Genomic DNA, 7,690 nt, shown 5'->3' with positions numbered 1-7,690 from the left:
CGGCAATCGTGGGTATCTATATCACCGTCGATAACTTTTAACAAGGTCGTTAAGCTACTAGAGTTTGAAAAATAAAGGCAAAAAAATCCTGGAGGGTACACCCTAGGTTGGTTGGTTGCTTATTGTTGCACGGCAACAACACATCGCATGAAATGTTAGACCGCCAAAACGAAAACTCTGAGGCAACTGAACTTTTTAGCTTGTTAACTTTTGCTGGAAACGCACACATTCACGCTGCACCCTTAGCTTTGTTGTCAAATACCAGACTTGACTGGAAAAATATATTTACAGTATACGATGTTTCGAGCAGTGTGCTTTGGAAAAATATGTTATTTTATTAATGTCTTCTTTAAAATGAAGGTTTCTTGACGTTGCAATAAAATTCTGAATAGTGATATGCAAATTTCACAGTCATTGATGCATATAGTCCATACAAATGGTAGAAGAACTACAGTTACTGTGTTATTAAAATAGGGATGCAAGGAAAGTATATACGTTTTAGGAGACTTCATTCTGCTTCGTTATTATAGCCTACATATGCAATATTAACCAAATTTACTGAATGCCTACAAATGCATAATTTTTGTTTTGTTGAAGTACATATACATTCTAGCACGCACCCGGACCAACAATATGACAATCCACACACTCTAAAGTTTTCAGTACAGCATTTCCAACGATCAAGAACCATCATCTGTCTATTCGTTATTCGTTATTACATAAGTCGATGTACGCCAAATAAACGTATATTTGAAGTGTAACTTTGCAAAATGTACTTGCTTTCATAAATGTCATATTCTCACATGTCAAATGTCATATTGTTGTTAGTGCATCACTTGCATAGCTCGGTGGAATAATGTGATAAGTCTTATACTTTAAAATTTTCAGTGCAGCATTTTTTGTCTTTAAAAACATCTATGATTATTATTATTTGTGTAATGTTTGACACACTTCCTTAGTACACCACACGTATGACGTACATTGACCCCTTTGTGCCGAAAGGAACTATTGTGCTTCTTTATTCAAATTTAATTATTTGGACAAATACTATATATTCCGTAACTAACTAGCTCTCTGTCTTTCTATAACTGGATGTTTATTTCTTGTTCCTCCTACTCCTGTCCTAGGCAAGAGCTATCCACTCTTGGCCAATTTCCTTCAGGTTCATCTTAATATCGTCATTCCATCTTCGTCTTGGCCTTCCCATAGGCTTCTTGCCATCCATTTTCACAATAAGTACCCTGTGAAGTTTCCTATACCTTCCCATGTGTGCTATATGGCCTGCCAACCGAAATCTTCTTGACTTCATTAGTCGAATAAAATTAGAGGATGAACAGAGATTTTGCAATTCAGTGTTATGTAACCTTCTCCACTCCCCTGTTGTTTAATCTCTCTTAGATTCAAATATCTTTCTTAAGATTTTGCTTCCAAAATGCTGTTAATTTATGTTCGTTCCTCTTTTAATGTAAGGGACCACTAATTCCATGCATAACTACAAGCACAATTACTTTATTTTTATATTTGAAATTTTAGGTTCTTTGATATTAGTTGAGAGGATAAAAGTTTAGGAATAGAGAAGTAGTGTGCATTACCTGAATTGCTTCCTTTAATTTCCTCCTTAATATCGTTTCCATTATTAATATTACTCCTAAATATTTGAATTTAGAAACTGGTTTAAAGGAATTGTTATTTATAATGAAACTTCGATTACACAGGCCTGCGAAATTGAAGTTGTTGAAAAATACAAGAGACGTGTACGCTGAGTTTTATGTTATTGGGTGTGCTGATTTCGAAAATGACCTCCATTCTTTTCCATCACGTCAGGATTTTTTGTAAAATCGATATCGATATTTTTGCTAAAATCCTATGTAAAAAGGAATTTTCGCTAACAATTTTGCATGCACTATCTGGCAAGGGTGGTTTTGATCCATTTAAATCTATGTAAAATCGATGCTTGGTGATGCAAATTGATTTAATAGCAATTTATTGTTTTTGTATAGGTTTAAATGGAAGAAAATCACTGTTGCCAGACCGCGCGAGACACTTTTAACACCCCATTATGGTGAAGTTTCTAGAAAAAAAGCACCAACGTATTATGTTCATTTGTGTTTATTAAGATAACGTACATAATATAGACGATTGACCACGAGGAGCAATGTATGTGTACATGAACGTTTGACACAAATTGTAAACTGAACAAACAACAAAACCAAACACAAACAAAGTTTATATTTAAGTACGTACCCTTTTGCCTTTGAAACTTCTTTTTGACGTTCTTCTTTTATGTGCAATCTCAGGCCTCTCTCGTGTTAACATCCAACAGTAGTCGGCGAGCATGTTCTTGTCCCATTGTCCTTGATATTTGCACTCCATATCTTTAATATCTTGGTGGAACCTTTCACCCTGTTCTTCGCTGACTGCTCCTACATTTTCGGGGAAATAGTCCACACGTGAGTGAAGAAAATATAGTTTGACACTCATGGAGCAACCCAACGGTTGAAATTTGTCCAGTATATTCATAACAAGTGCTTTATAGTCAGGATCCTTGTAATTCCCTGGAATTTACTGACCACATCTTTGAAGGCAACCCAAGCTTCTTTCTCCGTTGTTGTCATGCTAGTCTCAAAGTCTTTATCCTTCATGAGCTTGCGGATATCTGGACCAACAAAGATTCCCTCTGTCAACTTGGTTGCAGATAAACCTGGAAACCTTTTGCACAGGTATTTGAAATAATCGCCATCTTTTGGAATAGCCTTGACAAATTGCTTCATTACACCCAATTTGATATGCAACGGGGGTAACAATACTTTTTTGGGTCAACTAAGCCGTTCCGAACCACATTCTTGTGCCTGGTTTAAGAATTTGTCTTTTAGCCCATTCTTTCTTGACCCAATGTTCAGTCTTTGCACGGCTGTCTCACTCACAAATGAAACATGGGAACTTTGTATATCCGTCTTGTTGACCAAGAAGCATGGAGATAACTTTCAAATCACCGCAAATGGTCCAACCGTGGTCGGCATATTTTATTTTGTTGAGGACGAGAGCCAGGTTTTCATAGCATTCTTGTAAATGTACCGAGTGTGCAACTGGTAAATATGCATACTGGCTTCCGTGATGAAGAAGGACAGCTTTCAGACTCCTTGTTGATGAATCTATAAACAGCCTCCATTCATCTTTATCGTAGGTGATATTAAATTTGCTCATCAATCCGGGAACATCAGAACAATAGACCAGGTTCTCCGCTTTCTCAAAGTACTGAACAAAGTCCTTTTCTCGATTCCTTGACCGTCTGGATGTTCCGAGTCTGAAGACTCTGAAGAGATGACTGGTAATTCAGTTGGAGGCAAAGGCACTGGCACATCAGGTGTATGAGGAACGGGGCGTATGGCCGACAGGATGTTCTCAGGATAAGAGATTAGCTTGTGATTTTTCGGTTATACCCACGGACATGGCAGGCACAAAAGTAACAATCATCACAGTGGTTTCTCGGCTCCCTCCATGTCATAGGAATTCCAAAGCGTAAAGCAGTCTTCTTTCCGTTCAGCCATAAGCGTAGATCATTGAGACACTGCACACGCACTTTATGAGGAGCCCACGATTTGTCCTGGTCTCCGAGTTTCATGCCAAAATACGCAAGATAAAGTTTTCTTACATGATTTGTAATGGTCAGGCAGGGAGGAAAGCTATTCCTCGCCGAAACAACATATTTATGGTAAATGTTCATACAAATCCACGTACAATTAAATTTTTCAAGAAAACGTGACGTGATATACCGGGTGTCCGAGAAGTCTTTGTATGAAAACAAAAATTAACTGTATCCGCTATATGCAACATAGACATGAAAATGGTACCAAAATGTTCGGAAACTATTCAAGTTTTATTGGCAATAGGAAAGAAATCAATAAATCTCCACGTGAGCACCCTTGGTAGCACGGAGTACATCTAGTCGAAATTCAACTTTTCGCCATGCATTAGCCAACATCAAAGGAGGGATTGATGTGATGACTTGGGTTATCCGTTGTTGCAGAGTTGCAAGATCGGATGTTGGAGTTCTGTAGACATTGTCTTTCACATAACTCCATAGAAAAAATCTAAAGGGGTTATGTCTGGAGATCGTTCAGGCCACGCCGTCGGTCCATCTCGACCAATCCATTTTCCAGGAAATATCTGTTCAAGGTAGGAACGAACCTCCAGACTCCAATGTGGCGGTGCACCGTCTTGTTGAAAGATAACATCTGGGTGGTATTCTAGCAATTGAGGAACAGCAAACTCTTGCAACATGTCGAGATACACTCCAGATATTACGGTGTCCTCACAGAAAAAGAATGGTTCGATTATTCTGTCATGCAGCAGCGCACACCAAACGTTCACCTTTGGGTTGCCCATGGTCGACTTCCTCACCTCATGAGGGGGCTCTTTACCCCAGATACGCACGATGTTTGAAACTGTCTCTACACTGTTTTATGTGACCTGCTCTCGTGAAACCACAGGACACACTCAGCCTTTTTCTGATTTGTGTACATTTCCGGTTTGCTGGACACTGGCACTGCTACACTACTGCAACGGTACAGAAATCTGAAACAAAAAAAACTTGAATAGTTTCCGAACATTTTGGTACTACACTTTCATGTCTATGTTGCATATAGCGGATACAGTTAATTTTTGTTTTCATACAAACACTTCTCGGACACCCGGTACATTTTTCTTTATTTTTTTCGAACTCTGCACGACAAAATACATAAAGTTCACCTATCACTTCCCTTGTATTTTTTTCATCGCAGACCTGTGTTATTAGTAAACACTAAGTTTCGTCCTGTAAGCATGTATTTAGTATTATCCGTGCTAACTTCAAAAACTATCTCCTATGCTACAACTAAAAGTATTTTAGTAATATTTTCATCATTACTTGCATTCTAACAACTAAGTTGTACCATTACATTTTAGTCTCTCTTTAGTCCCTTCTACCTCCCTCACTGCATTTTCTGAGGCTAAATTAAAGATTCAATCATCTCCTTGAAATTAGAAATTCAACAGACATGTCTATACCTACAAGTATCTACATATATTACTTTTTTCTTTCATCAAGGCATACGTTTAACATAGTCACAAGTTGTTTTTTTTATGTATTCCAAACAAAACTAATATTACATATTTTTTAACTTTTTGAAGCCAATAAATAGATTCCCACATTTGTTTCAAATGTCTGCCTAATATGAAAAAAGTATTTGAACAGTAGTTGAACTGTCATGTTTAAAGCCACATATATAATCATCAATTATATCATTTTTTTGTTTATTTACTTATTGAACACAACAGGCGAATGTCTAATTACAGTGTTTTACATTTTCTGCTTTGAGTTTATAAGTTTACAGGATTTCATGATAAGGAATATTCTTGCAGAAATGTATATAAACATAAAACATGTCAACGCTAAATATGTACAATATATATATCAGGAGATACTAATATAGTACATTATAAATTTCATAAAATATGGAAATAAAATAAACACACTAAAAATCAAGGATAGAAGATACAACTTCAGGATGTAAACTGCAGCGAATTAAAATTGAAACTTTTGAGACTGAAGCCCACATTCATTCTGAGTATTATTTAAAAGAAAAACCTTACGTAAATTATTAATTAACATTAGGATAGTTTTACAGTGCCTGTTCATTCATTTGTATATCGAACATAATGCAACAAGTGTGAGCCCATTTATAGTATTTAATATATGAAGAAATAAATTAATTATGTATGTAATAAAGGACCTGTAAATAATTGATACTCTAGAAAGTATGTACTGTTCGCAACTTCTTATTTGACCGCCCCGAAAGAATTCAAAGTCCAGAATTCGTATACTTAGCAACATTGCACTTCAGCGCCAGCTGAGAGTAGCCAACTTTGAGTTGGTTCCTCAACCAGACGAAAAACGCTGTGGTGAAAGGTTTTTAATTTTGCACATTCCATGAACATAGAAACTATAAGCCGCTATTATAATACACAATAAAACAGAAATAGTAAATTGGATGAAGCATCTTGTGGAATTTTGCGATTCTGCTTGATCGACTTGAAATCAGAGAGGTTTGAAACACTGAATAGAGTTTCTCTCCACCTGGAGGAAATCGCCATCAAGTTTGAGTAAAAGTAAGCAAATTTATGAGGAGTTTATGCGACATATTTTTTACAGTGCCAAACAACTATCTTTTTCACGAGTTGTCGAGAAAATGTGCTTGGAACACAGGAAGGTGGATGTTTTTATAAACGTCAACGTATTTGCAGGAGCATATTGTCAGTAAGTCAATGTAGAGCAGTGGGTGTCAGCCTTCTTGGCGGAGTGATCAGCTCAGCGCACTACAAAGCCAGAGGTCTCGGGTTCGATACCCGGCTAGGACCTGGTGTTTGTGTTTGACCAAATGAGAAAAACTGAGAATATAGTAAACAATGATCATTTTAATAGTTGAGAAAATGCTGTATGACGGGGGATGCCACCTCGTAGGGGTATTCCTTTAGAAAGAAAAGTAAATTACATGCTGGTATATTTATTTTTCATCAAGCATGAAAGGTCGCGGGTTCAAATCCCACCCTCTTTTTTATTTTTTTTATTTATTTTTCCTTTTTGTTAGGTGAACAGAGACCGTTAATATTTCAAAAATTTATCCGATGCACACTTTCAGGGACGTCCCTTTTGCAAATTTTTTCCCCTTAGAAGCTGGTGATTGCCAGGATTTAAGATTAAAGCTCTTTCTTTTAGCCATTCTTCACAAAATAATATTAATAATAACCCGTGGTTCTACAGCCCTTGAAGGGCCTAGGCCGATTTCCCGACTGTCAGTCTCCTTCCCACAATCCTACCTAGAGGTGTGGAGATCTTCAACCGGTAATGTGGTGACGTGGGATCAGCACGACGAACCCCCAGCCCTTATAGGAAATTTCCGAGACCAGGTTATGCTACTCACTCGTAGCTCCCTATTTTCCTCACGATGGTGATTGCGGGTTGCCACCGGTACTACACACAGGCCGAAAACCCAAATACTGAACCCAGGTGGACTCGAACACATGCAGTCACGCAGTCGGAGCCATTCTTCATAAGTTATGTTAACACACACATTATGACTAATTGGCATATCACACACATGTATTCAGGATGCTGTATGTAATGTTATTTAGAATATGTATTGTTTATGCTCTTCACTGACACCTAAAATATATATTATTTCTACATACTACACACACACAATTATATTAAGCAGTGATGTAGTGCATTACTGTAATGAAGGGGAGAGCTTAATGAGTTCATGTTGCTAAGATTGGCTATGTTTTGTTCGTTCCGTCGTAATGACTGTTGTTAATCCCCTCACCTCTATCTTTCGATGCGTCTAGAAGTATAAGTAAATCGTCAATTAATATAAGTAAATGGCTATTGCGACGGAGCTGATGATATTAAAACTACTAACAACTATTTATATAGTGAGTGACAAACAAAATGCATAACCTGAGAATGATTCTTAATTTGCAACTGCTTTGTATCCAAAACACTTGTCCAATTTCAACAGAAAGTATTAGATCTAACAAACTTTACAAAATTCAAAACAACCACTCTCAGACTTAGCTCTAGGTAACTTGATTCTGCACATTCCACCTGACACATGATTTCGTCCTACCATCGAAATGTCTTCCGGAAATGCTG

The sequence above is a fragment of the Lepisma saccharinum genome, chromosome 2 (assembly GCF_977018435.1).
Source record: "Lepisma saccharinum chromosome 2, izLepSacc3.1, whole genome shotgun sequence".
Taxonomy (NCBI): domain Eukaryota; kingdom Metazoa; phylum Arthropoda; class Insecta; order Zygentoma; family Lepismatidae; genus Lepisma; species Lepisma saccharinum.
Note: the sequence above shows the minus strand (reverse complement) of the source record.